The following is a 14,119-nucleotide window of genomic DNA, read 5'->3' on the forward strand; positions in this document are numbered from 1 at the left end:
AAGTTATAACTCCCTTGCTAACACTATCAAGGGGGGCACTCTCCGTCCCCCTTCTGATGTCTATGTCAGAAGATTTCTCTGCCCCTTTTCTTACTTTAATAAAACTCTGCTACACACACACACAAAGAGCAGCTTGGTACAAAACAGAAGTTGCTGTAGGTGAAATTACTGAGTCAGGGGAGAGTTGATGGTGATGAGGCAGGAAGGCTAGGCAGGAATGCTGCCACGTGGGACTTTGCAGGCTGTGATTTATATATCTATTTAATATATGCATACATGTATATATTCCTTTCCTTTATAAGATTGCCCACTTGAATATATACTCATATGTTGAAGGAATTCTATGTTGATACAGTCATATATATGTACATATATTCAAATGAACAATCACAGGAAGGAAGGGAAGCTGCTTTGACCTCCGTTTGTCATGTGCGCATTCATTGAGCGTATATAATTCAGCTATTCTGTTGTGTGTCGATCACCACACTAGGAGACTAGAGACACAGAGGAAGACAAAATATGAAACCAGTTTTCATGAGCCTGGTAACAGGGGATATAGATACATAAGTAATTATAACACAGGGTGACAAGGAGTCTAGTAAAGGAATGTAGAGGCTGAGGGGGCTTAGAAAAGAGAGTCGATTGTGCCTTAGAGATTAGGGAAGTTTTCTTTAAGAATGAAGACACCTTGACTCGCAGACAAGGAATAAGCAGTAAGGGGGAAGAACATTCCAGTCAAAGGGAGCAGCAGATTCTAAGGCACAGCAGTGATCCTGTTCAGAAGGAATGCTTGTTTGTCCCGACGAGAACACAGCTGGAGAGGAGGCCCCTGGTCTTCCTGGCAGAAGATCTTTAAATTCCACACCAAAGCGCTTATATTTTATTACTGCTGCTAGTGCTTAGTCGCTCAGTCATGTCCGACTCTCTGTGACCCCATGGAGTGCAGCCCACCAGGCTTCTCTGTCCATGGGAATTCTCCAGAATACTGGAGTGGGTTGCCATGCTCTCCTCCAGGGGATCTTCCCAACCAGGGATCGAACCCAGGTCTCCAGCATTGCAGACGGATTCACCGTCTGAGCCACCAGGGAAGCTTGTGTTTTGTTACAGATGCACGGTAAATAGGGCAGGTTTAGAAAGCTCTCTCTAAGGAATGGTAGATGATGGACTGGAGTGAGGCACGAAAGGCAGTTGAACCAGTGAATAGTTTGCCGCAGAGCAGGTACAAGATCTGCATTTGGTCGTTAACCCCGGAAACGAAGAGGGGCGGGGGGGAGAGATGTTTCCAAAGCAGGATGCCCTTTGTCCCTTAAGCAACAGGACCCTGTTGTCTCTAAACTTCAGGACAGAAATGACTCTGGGGAGCTCCCCCATGCCTCCCTCTGGGTTACAGACACCTCTGCTGGCGCCCTCTCTCGTCCCCGTCGCGAGCCCCCGCCTCCTTTCTCAGGAAGCTTGGGTCTCCCTGGGAGCGGGTCTGCCCTTGGGGGAGGCCTGTCGACTCGGCGCCCTGCAGCCCGACGGACATTCGGGGCGGATCGAAGAGGGGCTCGGCGCCCCCTGCGTGCACATGTGCTAGCCCGGGCAGGAGGGAGCGCCTCCGCGGAGGAGTCCAGGAAGAGGGGGCAGGGAGAGGCGCTCCAGAACCTCGGTCCCGGGCGCCCTGGTCGGCCGCGGTGGAGCTGCAGCTTCCAACAGGTTCGTAGAACTCGCGCTCGCTCTCGGTTGCGGAGCCGCCACCTCCTCCGCTGGAGCAGGTTCGCGGGAGAGACCCTAGCCATAGGCCCCGCGCTGCTGAGCTCCCTGAGGGCGGCTTCCTCCGCCCTCCTTCCTTCTCCGGGTAGCTCTGCGCTGCCGCCGGCTCTTCCGGGGCGAGGCGGAGGGCGCCACGGGCTCCAACTCGCTTCAGCACCACCTCGGGGACAGCTCCCGCGCCCCGCCGCGTCCTCTCCCTGGGGTCAGTTCTCGCACAGGCGGACCGCGCCCGCCGGGCCGGCTCCTCTAATGGTTCGGTCCGGGTTCAGTACCACGGTCGCGGAGGACAGTCCTCCGCCCCCGCGGGCTCCGTTCCCCGCGTCAGCACCGTAGCTGCGGACAGCTCTCGCCGGGCGCCACCTTCCTAGCGAGCCGTGAACAAAGACAGGGGGCTGGCTGGGGCCTCCTGCGTTCCTTGGGAGTGGGTGGTTACCTCCGTGGGGGTCTTTCGACTTCCCCCAGAGCAGCGCCAGAGGCGAGCAGGGGAGGGGGCCTAGTCATATTCGCGCGTTTCTTGGCTTGGGTCTGCAGTTCGCCAAGGCCTGGCGGTGCAATGGCGGGTCCCAGCTGGAAGTCGGAAAGAGGATGGGAGGGGAGACGGCACAGAAAGGTCCCGGGCTACAGTTGGGCAGGTTGGGCCTAGGCTAAGAGGAAGGAGTGCGCCGCCCCCTCTCTCTTCCAAATCCCCGCCTCCACGCTAGCTCCGGACCGCGGACTTCATCAGAAAGCCTAACACAGATGCCTAAGGCTGGCAGCTGCAATCACTGACTCCGACTGTCCCCGGAACATCCCTAGAAAGTGTGAGGCTGAGTTTCCGTGGGGGGAAGGGGGCCGAGAAACCGCGGGGAAGCCTCACGAAGCCGGCGGCTACACGCTCCCCCTCCCTCCTGCCTAGGGTTCCGCCCCCACCTCCAGAGTGAAGCCCGCAAGGAAAGAAGGGGGAAGGAGGGGACCTGGGCAGCAGGTTGTGAAAATGGCTTGACTCTGGGAGGTTGCAAGTGGCCAGAAAAGAGGATGAGAAGCTAGGAGATTCCCAAACAGGGAGGCCAGTTCGGCGACAGGAGATCAAATGTGGAAGAGGAAACCTTTCCTCTGCTGAAGCAGGGAGGGCCCTGGAATCACGTGATCCTCGCTTACTGAGAGTCTCACTGGGAGATGGAAAGACTGAGCTTAGGGGGCAAAGGTAATTTGCCCAAGGTCACTTAGCAATTTTGTAGCAAAATTGAGCCTAAAATTCATGCTCCCCAAATCCTGGACTTGTGTAAGATTGATAGAGAAGTCTTAAAATACCAGATGTGCAGAGAAAAGCCAAGTAGTTTCAGTTGAGTCCAAATCTCAGCTCTGTCACTTACAAGTCTGTGACCTTGGAAGTGACCTTCTGAGAAGACAGGTTAATAGTACCCACTTGTAGTGAGGCTTTAATGAAATACCTATATAATGAGATTAGGGCAGTGCCTGGCACATAATAAGTGCTCAAAAAATAATAACTACTATTCCTGATATTATTCCCTCTGTAAACATGTGCTGAGGACTCATGTGCCCTGGCTGTGAGCTAGGGAGACAGAGAAGTGTCCTGAAAGGGACACAGACCAGCACAAGAAGCAGAAAGTAAACAATTGCAATATGACGCTTGTGCTGTAATTAAGGTGAGTATGCGAGGCTGCGAGATCACAGAGGCAGGAAAGGAGGAAAACTACCTTGAACAGACGGAGCTGTGAGTAGGGGCCCCACGTGTGAAATCACAGCCACCAGGGTGATGTCACTGTGACACAGCGTCCTCAGGATGGGGACTAGGAAATGAGAGTGTAGAGAAAGCTGGAGTCAGGCTCCAAAGGCCCTTTTGTGATGAAATATTTCAAACACATTTTTAAAAATAGAAAGAATAGTATAATAAACCCCCCACGTTCCCATCATCTAGCTTCAACAGTTGGGCAGTTTATTTCATCTATACCCACAACCGCTCTCATCACACATACATGTACAAACACACACAAAAACAGACTTATTTCGAAGCAAAGCTAAGACATCCTATCACTTCATACAGAAGGATTTTTAACATCAGCAACAACCTCTGCCATTCAAATGCCATGCCACCTTAGAAGTCACTAACTCAAACCATGGCTTTCTCTTCTTAATATGTTCTGAACATTGCTGTTCCTTAGTATAAAGTTTTGAGAGAAGCAATCACTGTGGTGATAAGCCACATGCTTTAGAGAAACTATTTTAAGAAAAGCAAAGGGTACATCAACTCTCTACAAATTTTACCAAGCTAGAATACTCTCTACTACCTATACTATGACCAGGGGCCAGTGACTATTGGCAAAACTTATCAAAAGACAAATACAGCCCCATAAAGAAGAAGAAAAAACTGAGATTCCTTTCAAAGTCATCTGAATCATAAGCTCATAAATACAGAAGCTATGAAGTCATGGAAACCATCCAACCCAATAGCCATATTTTACAGATGAAGAAGACAGGGACACAGATGGGGAGGAATGTATCCAAGTTCCTACGGGGCTGAGACCAGAGCCAAGACCTTTGAACTTAAAATTCCAGAGTTCTATTCAGTTCTCCATTTTGCCCAAAAGATTAGGCCTTAGAGTTTCTCAGCCCCTCCACTTGAGATGCCATTTCCTTCCCCATCTCAAAGAAGCCGGAAGGAAGAGGCGGAAGTAGGGCAAGAAGGGTCCTTTCTGGTTCTCCAGAGGATGGCAATGTGTGACAATGGGTCTCTGAGGCACCCTGACGCAGCTCCCTCTCATATCTTTCTGAAGAAAGTTGAGGATGATAGTATCTCTGTTCCAGCTGCTGCACATTAGCGATACCTCTGCACTCAGCCGCCTAGACCTCAATTCTGCGCATGTGTGTCCATCCTGCCTGCTTTAACCAGAAGTATGTGAAGACTTCCCATTTGCCCTGAATTTGGCTGCACATCCCTCTCAGCTACAGATAGCCACTCCTTGGGGGTGTTAAATGAGTAGCGTTTGGCCCAGGCGCTGGCAGTGCTCAGCTCTTGTGCCTTCCTGGAGCATGATGTCTCTCCTGTTGTTGATGAAATGTGATGGCTGTGATGAGAGTGTGTGCTCCCACTGGGCTCTGGGCACTTCTCAAGTCAGCAGTTTTGCTTTTCAGGGATGTCCCTGCCTGCAAAATGGTGAGGGCAATATCTCACAAGTTTCCTTGAGTCTTAGTTGGACAAATTAAAACATGTATAAGAAGTTTAAGCATCCCTGATGAAGAGGAGTCAGCAGAGAATAGTCAATAAAGTGGCCTTATTTCTAGGCGTATGATTGCAGGTAAGATGTAGGAGGGTAATGAAGATCATGAATTTCAGCTTGTGAAATTATCCCAGCTTTTAGCCTGAGATGAGACCAAATTAGATAAGTTATATTATATTATCCGGGCTTAATTGAATTGTATCTCCCCAAAGAGACCTTGGAGAGCATCTACTCTTCCTTCAACATGAACTCATTGAGCGGCTATTATGTCAGGCACTGTTCCATGTGCTGAGCAAGACCCTCCAGCCCCCTGCTCTCATGGGGCTTACAGACTTGCAATAGACACAGTCATTAACAGTAAGTAAAGGGTAAATATGAAAACAGTTAAGCAAACAAACAAACAAACAATAGGGGAGGTCTGTCTGCAATGGAGACATGGGACTGAAGCCCAAATTATTAAAAATGTCAGTCATATGTGGATGTGGGGCAAAACATTCCAGGCAGAAGGAATAGCTCAACAGAGCGTTTATTGTGAGCCTAGACTGTCTGCAGACAGACAGGAACCAAAGTGGCTAGAAGCCAAGTGGGTGAGAAGGAGAGTGAGAGCAGATAAGGAGGGGTGGGCAGGGACCAGACCGTGCAAAGCCTTCTAAGTGCAGTGGATTGTCACTGGCTGTTCAAGCAGTGGAGTGATAAAAACTAGTTTTGTTTTTAAAAGCTGCCTCTGGTTGCAGCATGCAGAGTGCATGATCTGGGAATGCTGGGCTGGGCAAGAGGGAGCAGAGAGGGTGAAACCCAGCCTCCCCCATTGAGATGCTCAGCATCCAACAGAGAACACAATACACAAACCAGAACAAGTGTGTTCCATGGGAAGGGCTACTGTGGGGAGGTGTGCAAGGCGTCGCGGGAACCCAGAGACAAGAAGAGCTCATTCAGCCTCGGAGACATCAGGGGAGGCTTCCGGAAGTGGGCAATGTCTGTTGAGTTGTATCTAGAAAAGGAGATGGCAGGACTGGTGTCTGAAACAGGCAGGGAGGGGACATAGAGGCAGTGGGATGCCGGGAGAGAGCACCAGCCGGCCTGGCCCATTTAGCAGCTGTGTACCCTCAAGTGAATTACCTACCTCTGTGTGTCTCAGGGTCCTCATCTTTAAGATGGAGATGAGAATCACAACACATATCAGGGTGTTTCTGTTAGGATTAAACAGGTTACATTTTGTGAAGCATTTAGACAGTGCCTGGCATTTAGAAAGTGACAAGCGAGTGTTGGTTAAATAAAAATGCGGCAAAATGGGGGTGGGAAGGCAGGGAACGTGCTGGGAAAGTTCAGCGAGAGCCCAGCACTGAGGGGCCTTGACGCTCAGGCCAGGGAGGCCCGTCTTGGTTTGCCTGTCTTTTGTCTGCAAGCCAATGGCTGTCACGGCTGCGCCGGGTCTCTGTTGGGGCACTCGGACTTTCTCTAGTCGAGGTGTGTGGGCTTGTCCGGTCGCAGGGCGTGAACTCTGGAGCGTGTGGTGCAGTAGTTGTGGCGCATGGCCTTAGTTGCCCTCAGGCATGTGAATCTTAGTTCCCCAGCCAGGGATCAACTCAGATCCCCTGCTTGGGAAGGTGATCCTTTACCACTGGACCACCAGCGAAGTTTCCCATCTTGCCTTTTTTTTTTTCCTTTTCTTTCTTTTTTTTTTTCCGCAGTGAGAAGTCATCAAAGTCTCTTAAATTGGGGGGGGGGGGGGGGGGTTGGGGGTGGAAAATAAACTGAAACCCCAAGGCCCAGAAATAGAAAGGAACCTACCCAGAGTCACACAGCCAGTTACTAGACACTGTCATCTCTCTCCCCTACAGATCCATTATTGTAGGAGGGCAAGGACACTATATATTTCACTTTGTTCTCCATTGCAGCCTCAGGGTTATAAGAATGCCTAGGATAGTCTCAGCAAATATTTGTAGATACACTGCTGAACTAATGAACAAATGGGGCAGGGAAAGTCAGAATCCTTGAATCCTCGAGAAGGTCAGGGCATTTTAGACAGTGGAGGAACTGCTCTCAGGAAAATAAACTCCTGGAGATGTTGACTTGGGGGCCTCAAGCCCCTCCAAACCTCAGCTTTCCCTGTGACAGAGACACTGCTGGCCACAGTCCCCCAGGCACCCCCTCAAACTGCAGCAAGCAGCGCTGCATGGGGTTCAGAAGTTAATCTTGGTAAAGTGCCTGGAAGATGAGAGCCATTCCCCAGACATTCAGTGTGGTAATTGCCAATGCAGAGAAAATGCATCTCTCCATTGGCAAGAAGCAGGACTTTGTGTTCCACAAAAACCAGCCATTAGAATTCCTGTCTCTGACTTGTCAGATAGCTGTGACAGCCGGGCGGGCAAGTAGGGTCTTGCAGTTCAAGCAGCAGATGGCAAGATACTCAGAGGCACTCAGATCCAGTTTTCACATTGCTGACTGCCTCCTCTGAGCAAGGCATGGAAGTGGGCGCTTCTCCAAACTGGGGAGAACCCCAGCCCCAGACCTTCCCAGCTGGGTAAACTTGGGTAAGTCCTTGCACCTCCCTGGGCTTCAGGTTCATCAACTGTGAAATGGGAACACTACAGCCAGTCCGCCCAGGCTGTTTGGCCTCTGATTCTGACAGTGTGGGCTTAGAGTTGTACTTCATTTCACAAATGTGGAAACCGAAGCTCAGGATACGGCTCATTGATCCCTCAATACTTACTGAGCACCTGTGATGGGCCAGTAACTCTTGCGGGAGCTGGAGAGTCAGTGAAGAATGAAATAAAAACACATTCTAGTGGAGACAGAGGGAATAAGTGAGTAAACAAGTATAATTCCACCAAGTTACGTAAGTGCTAGGAAGGAAATAAAAGAAGAGGTGTGCTAAGGAGAGTGGGGCTGCTTAGGTAAGGAAGCCTGGGGAGGCTTGACGAAAGAGACATTGAAACCAACATCTGGACAGGGAGAAGCAGCTGGTCATGAAGCAGCTGTCCAGGCAGAAAGTGCAAAGGTCCTGGGGTAGGAATAAGCCTGATGAGATCACAGGACAGAAACCTACTGAGCAAAGGGGAAGGTGGTAGAGAAGAGGGCAGAGCTGGCAGGGCCTCGAAGACTGGCTGAGGCAGAGAGGTGACAGAATCTAAGTTCTGAGTCATTTACCTCTATCACGCTAGCCATAAGGGACCTGATATGACAAAGCCCACATCAGAGAGATCCCTGGGACCTCTTCAGACCCACAGTCCCCACTGCCGCCTCCAGAGCAGGTCAGCCAAAAGGCAAGCAAAGTGATGGATTCTCCTGCTGGGAAATAAATCCATCAGCTGGCTGGCTGCCGGGTGGGCACCGCAGTGCCTCGCAGGCAGCATCCTAATGCCACGAGGCAGGAGAGGGAGGGGGAAGACACGGGGCCGGCCCAGGCGGAGGGGTGGCAGGTGGAGAGGCGCCTGTCTTAGGTGCAAAATGTAAGGGGATGCTAAAAAGCTCAGCCATCAACATAAATATCATTCTGTGCAGTATTTTTTAATAAGATTGATGCAAAAAATCTATGATGATTAAAATACAAAATATTTTCAAGTAAAGACAGGATTCCAAAAGAGGTTGAAAGATGAGTCATTCGCGTACAGAATGTAATCCTGACCCTCAGATGCTCACTCCCCTGCAGGGACACTTCCTGGGCCAGGGCCCTGTTCCCACAGGGAGCCAGTATCTAAAACTAGTCTCTTCGTGATGAAAGAAACAAACATCTCCAAACAGGGACGCGGAGATCACTGCTTGCTTCAGTTGTGGAGACAGAGCTCAAGCAGGGACCACACAGCTTAGAGGCACTGCTAGGCCGCAACCCCCAGGACACTACATTAGTCAAGCAGTTCAAACCCATGTCTTGTACATGGTGGGATCCTGAGTAAGGCACACTGCATCTCAAGCCTCAGTTCCCCATCTGTGACCCTGGGGCCAACTAAACCTGATCCCCGGGATTTACTAAGATAAAGTCCCCTGGTGGCTCTGAGGGTAAAGCATCTGCCTGCAATGCAGGAGACCCGGGTTCGATCCCTGGGTCAGGAAGATTCCCCTGGAGAGGAAAATGGCAACCCACTCCAGTATTCTTGCCTGGAAAAATCCCATGGATGGAGGAGCCTGGTAGGCTACAGTCCATGGGGTCACAAAGAGTTGGACATGACTTCACTTTCACTTTCACTTTAAAGTCTTCTAGGACCTAGCTGGGCCTTCCCTGGTGGCTCAGTGGTAAAGAATTTACCTGCGATGCAGAAGACGCAGGAGATATGAGTTTGATCCCTGGGCCGGGAAGACTCCCTGGAGGAGAGTATGGCAACCCACTCCAGTATTCTTGCCTGGAAAATCCCATGGACTGAGGAGCCTGGGGGGCTACAGTCCATAGGGTCGCAGAGAGTTGAACGTGACTGAAGCGAATGAGCGTGCACGCACGCACGCACGGGACCCAGCTACTCCAAGTGTGATCACAAACCAGGAAAGTCAGTATCTTCTGGGAACTTATTAGAAATGAGGAAGTGCAGCTGCTTCCAAGACCCATGGAATCAGAATCTGCATTTTAACCGGACTCCCTGGGAGGGGGTGGCATGCTTGTGAAAGCCTGAGAAAGTGGTCAATTCTTGGCACTTGGGAGATGCACAAAAAATGACAAGGTTGCCCCTGTACCCACCAGACCCTGAGTTAGATCCTGACTTGAGGCAAGAGGCAAAACCAAAGATGGAGAGACGAGATGCTGGTGTGGCCACCTCATTAAATTTTCAACAGTCAAGTTTTGAAGCCAGGGAGTCTGGCTGAGCTCCTTCTGTACTTAACCATGGAGGCCCCCCATTTGTTCACCTGGAAAATGGGAATAATAATAGCTACCTTATTGGTTGTTGTGAATATGAAATGGTTGTGCCAAAGATCACTGAATGCTTGCTCTTGTTTCTGGTGGGGTGGGTGGCGTTTAATACATTGTCACTGAGCACTGTCCACGTGATGAAATCGGTAACATTCGTGTAGCTCTTTGTCGTTTACAAAGCACTTTACTACGTACCGTCACCTGACTCTCAACCCTTTGGGTGAGATAGCATTCGCTTTACTTTATAGAGGAAAGTACTCTAGGCTCAGAAATGTGCAGCAACTTGTCCAGGCAAACCAGGATTTAAATGCCTGCAGTCCAACACTAAAATCCATGCCATCATCAGAGCATCCAACCAATAACCACAGAAAAGATTAAACACGGGGATAACTGGAATAAGACAATATTATACACTAGAGACGGTCTTGTCCAGTCTCCTTATTTTACTGAAGGGAAAACTGAGGCCCCAGGAGTGGGAGATACTGGACCAAGGTTACTCAGACAGAGCACCAGGCCTGCAGTCAGAACACAGCTCAGAAGGTTCTCAGTCCAAGGTCTTGTCCCGTGTCCAGACCCACATCCCTCATCACATAGGCCAGCCTCCACCTGATCAGCCCCAGGGTGCTGGCAGCCAGGGGTGCAAGGCAAGTCTGGTGGATGGGAGGGACCCCAACTCCCCCTTCCACTCCAGCCCAGCCAGAATAGGGGAGTGCAGAGGATGCGGTTGCCAAGGTGAAGCCTGCAAGGTTGCTAGGACACATTTTGGGAGCAGTCAGGTGGCAGAGGCGGGCTTGGCTGCGCTGAGGCTGGGGCAGAGATAAGGACCTGACCCACTGGTCTTCTTGGAGCTGCAGGAGGGCTTCCAACTCTGCAGGGTGGGTCAGCCAACTGGAGGGCTGACTCACAGAGAACCCACATCTCTGTACTCAACACATCGCCCAAGCCTGGAGGCTGAGAGGCTCTTTCCTCTGCCCTGCGCCTCATCAAACACAAGCTTGGCTACTGAGTCTTCCCGTCCCCCAACTCATCAGCTGTTTCCCAGAGGAGCTCTCTAGAGCGCAAAGTCAAGCCCTCCAGGATCTTCAGGGTGAAGCTCACACCCTGCTAAACTGAGACGCCCTACCTGGCACAGACAATCTCCCAGCCTCATCTTTCTTTCTCCCCAAGTCTCTGGCCAAACCTAACTCCTCCAAGTGCCTGGGAAGACCATGCTCTCTTGACGCCTTTGCAGATGCTCTTCCCTCTGCCTGGGAAACCCTTCCGGCCCCACTGTCCCTAAGCCTCAGCTCCAGACTCTTCATCTCAGGGAAGCCCTCCCACTGCCTCCTGGCAGTGAGTCTCCTCTGGCCAACCCCCCCTCAGGTGGATATCACATCGTATTTTAACTATCCTCTTTCCTCTTTGGGTCCCAAATAGGTTGTGAGCTTTTTAACACCTCACTCTAGAGTAAACCTGGGTTCCAACTGTGCAAGATTAACACTTCTCAGAGCATCTGCGCCCTCCTCTGTGATGACAAGTATGACCTCGGCTACTCTAATGAGAGAGATTGTGGATGTGAAGGACTTGACGCAGCTCAGTTACGCTGAAACTGCTGTCCCCATCCTGCCGCTTATGTCAATAACACTAACACCCAGCGCAGAGGGCTCTCTTGTAAACCTGTGCCCAATGGGCCCTCACCTGCTCAGTGAGCATAATCACCATGGCAGGAAAGCTCTAGAAAGAGCAAAGCCCCACTTAAGGGTGAGTCATAATAACTCCAGTAGTTAACGCTCTTGATTCCCACAAGTCTCTAGACCTGTGTTGTCCCAACACACTCTCTGCCTACCCTTCACTCACTAAACAAAATTTACTGAGTACCTACTATGTGCCAGGCAACATGCTGCCTCTTCGGGACTCAGCAGCAGGTAGACGCAAAGCACTTGACTGCAGCACCTACACTCCTCTCCTTGCCACCCGACCTTTTTTTTGAAGTATAGTTGATTTACAATGTTTTGTTAATTTCTGCTACACAACAGAATGATTCAGTTATACACATGTTCTCTTTTAATTGTTTTCCTTTCTGGCCTTGGAGATTGGATATAGTTCCCTGTGCCGTACAGTAGGAACTTGTTGTGTATCCGTTCCAAATGTAACAGTTCACCCCCACTGACGCCAATCTGCCTATCAGGGTCAGCCTCCCAACTCAACACGCAGACCCTGCTCAGAGATGCTCCCGGCAGCCAGCACCCCCAACCAGAGACCCCCACCCCCACCCTACCTCACCAGTGAGGAAGAAGCCACTCTGCTCTTTGGCCAATCCAGCTGCTAGCTTTAAATTCAAGCACTGTCAGCCTCCCCAGAGCAGACAGCCTGCCTGCCCTGTCCGCTGTGCTGTTCCCAGCGTTTAGAACAGGGCCTGGCACAGTCGTCCAGCCTCTTATGTACTTGTTCATTCACTCGCTCAGCAGATATTTATCAAGCCCTGCTAAGTGCCAGGCTCTGGGGAGCCAGCAGCAGGGCCCGTCCTCACTCGGCTCCTGTCTCAGCAGAGGGGCTGAGGGGGCAGAGGGGATTCTGTGAGGAGGCGATAGTGCCGGGAGCTGTTGAGACCCAGCGGGTTAGGGCTGTGCTACCCAGCGTGGTCCCAGAAGACCGCCAGTGACATACAGGGCCTTGAGTCGGCTGGTCTGTTGGAACCCCTGACCTGGGGCCAACCCCCCATCCCCAGCCCTGTTGCCGAGACCGGAATCTGCACGTCGTGTGTCACAGCAAGCAGGACGCTGGTGGCGGCAGGAAGAGAAAATATTCGAGGAGGAGGTGACAGGTTGTGCTCAGGTCCCTGCAGAGGCTGAGGCCTTGGCGTCCAGCCCAGAGCGGAGCGGACTGCAGCGGGAGAGAAAGAGTGAGGGCTGCCGGGTCTCGCCCAGCTCCACGCTCACCCCTGCGCAAACCGAGCGGATCATGCCCCCTTCCAGCCCCTGTGTGCGCGCCTACGATGTGAGAGCGGAGCATCGGCCTCGTTCTTCCGAGCCATGTGAAGGCAAACCTAGCGAACTTGCTGAGCTTTGCTCAATCGACAAATACTTACTGGGTACCCTTTGCCTTTTTAGGTTTATCTGGTACCTCCTAGAAGAGAGCAGAGGAAGGTAACTAGGATTTCAGGGGCTACCATGAAATAGAAATCTTCACAGGCATTGTCTTATGTCAGAGCACCACCACCAATAATAATAGAGGCTTCCCTGGTGTCCCAAACAGTAAAGACTCTGCCGGCAATGCAGGAGACCCGGGCTCAATCTCTGGGTGGGGAAGATCCCCTGGAGAGGGGCATGGCAACTCCAGTATTCTTGTCGGAAGAATCCCATGGTCAGAGGAGCCTGGGGGGACTACAGTCCACAGCATCGCAAAGGATTGGACGTGACTGAGTGAATAACACTACTATTAACTAACCCAAAATAATAACGAGCAGCTGTATGGCACAATATATGAGGGGGGTACTCTTAGTAGCCCCATTCTCTACAGGAGGAAACTGAGGCTCAGAGAAGTGGAATGGATTTCCCCAAAGCCAGAACTCAAACCCAGATCTGACTGACCGTAAATCCCACCCACCGACACCAGGCAGAAATCCCAATGAAGCCAGAAAGCAGTGTGGCCACTGGTACCGCAGCAGCATTGCCTGAACCGGTGACTAAGACGGCCGACTGCTGTCAGGAGCAGGTGAGGTGGGGTCAGGGCTGGGTCTCCTGCCAAGCAGGACCCCATCCTGAACTGCCCAGCCCTTTGCCAGAATCCAGAGGATCAGTGCGGCCTCAACAGGGGCAAGGGCTCATCTGTCAGAGGGGTCTGGGGAGGGGTGCCCATTCAGGAAGCCTCCCCACCCCCTGCAACCCTGTCCTCCCCGCCCTTACCACCCTCTCCCCACTTCAGGAAGTCTGTGGGTCTCTGGCATGGTATCTGCTCTGCCTGGTAACTGAAGGTGCCTGCATCTCAGCTCAGCCAGGAAGCAAAGGCGAGGGTGCTGTCCAGGCTCATGCCCATACGCGGTGTTCAGAGCGGCCCCCGCTCCTGGTGAAGGTGGTCGTGATGTTACTTCCCCTTGGCGGTCCCCGAGAGCACTCCCCAGTGGGAATGAGATGGGTCAGTCTGGCCACGTGTTAGAATGGCGCTAGCTTACATTTCAACAGAGAAGACCGTCTTTGTCTGTGCTACCTTATTCAGTGGAGACCCTCCCGCCCCCCAAAACACCTTGAGGCATTATCCCAGGTTACAAATGAGGAAACTGAAGCACAGAGCAAGGGAAGGACTTGCCTGAAGACGGACAGCCGCAGGCGGC

At 51.6% G+C, this 14,119-nt stretch overlaps 1 protein-coding gene across 1 annotated transcript in view; it reads left to right on the forward strand.

Moving 5' to 3' along the window:
- Positions 1,417-14,119, forward strand: part of CPLX2 (complexin 2) — an 89,224-nt gene continuing 76,521 nt past the window's right edge. Inside the window, exon 1 of the mRNA XM_018053710.1 lies at positions 1,417-1,695. The gene's annotated coding sequence lies outside the window, so the exon portion shown is untranslated. The remainder of the gene's footprint in view (positions 1,696-14,119) is intronic.

Source organism: Capra hircus, chromosome 10 (assembly GCF_001704415.2).
Source record: "Capra hircus breed San Clemente chromosome 10, ASM170441v1, whole genome shotgun sequence".
Taxonomy (NCBI): domain Eukaryota; kingdom Metazoa; phylum Chordata; class Mammalia; order Artiodactyla; family Bovidae; genus Capra; species Capra hircus.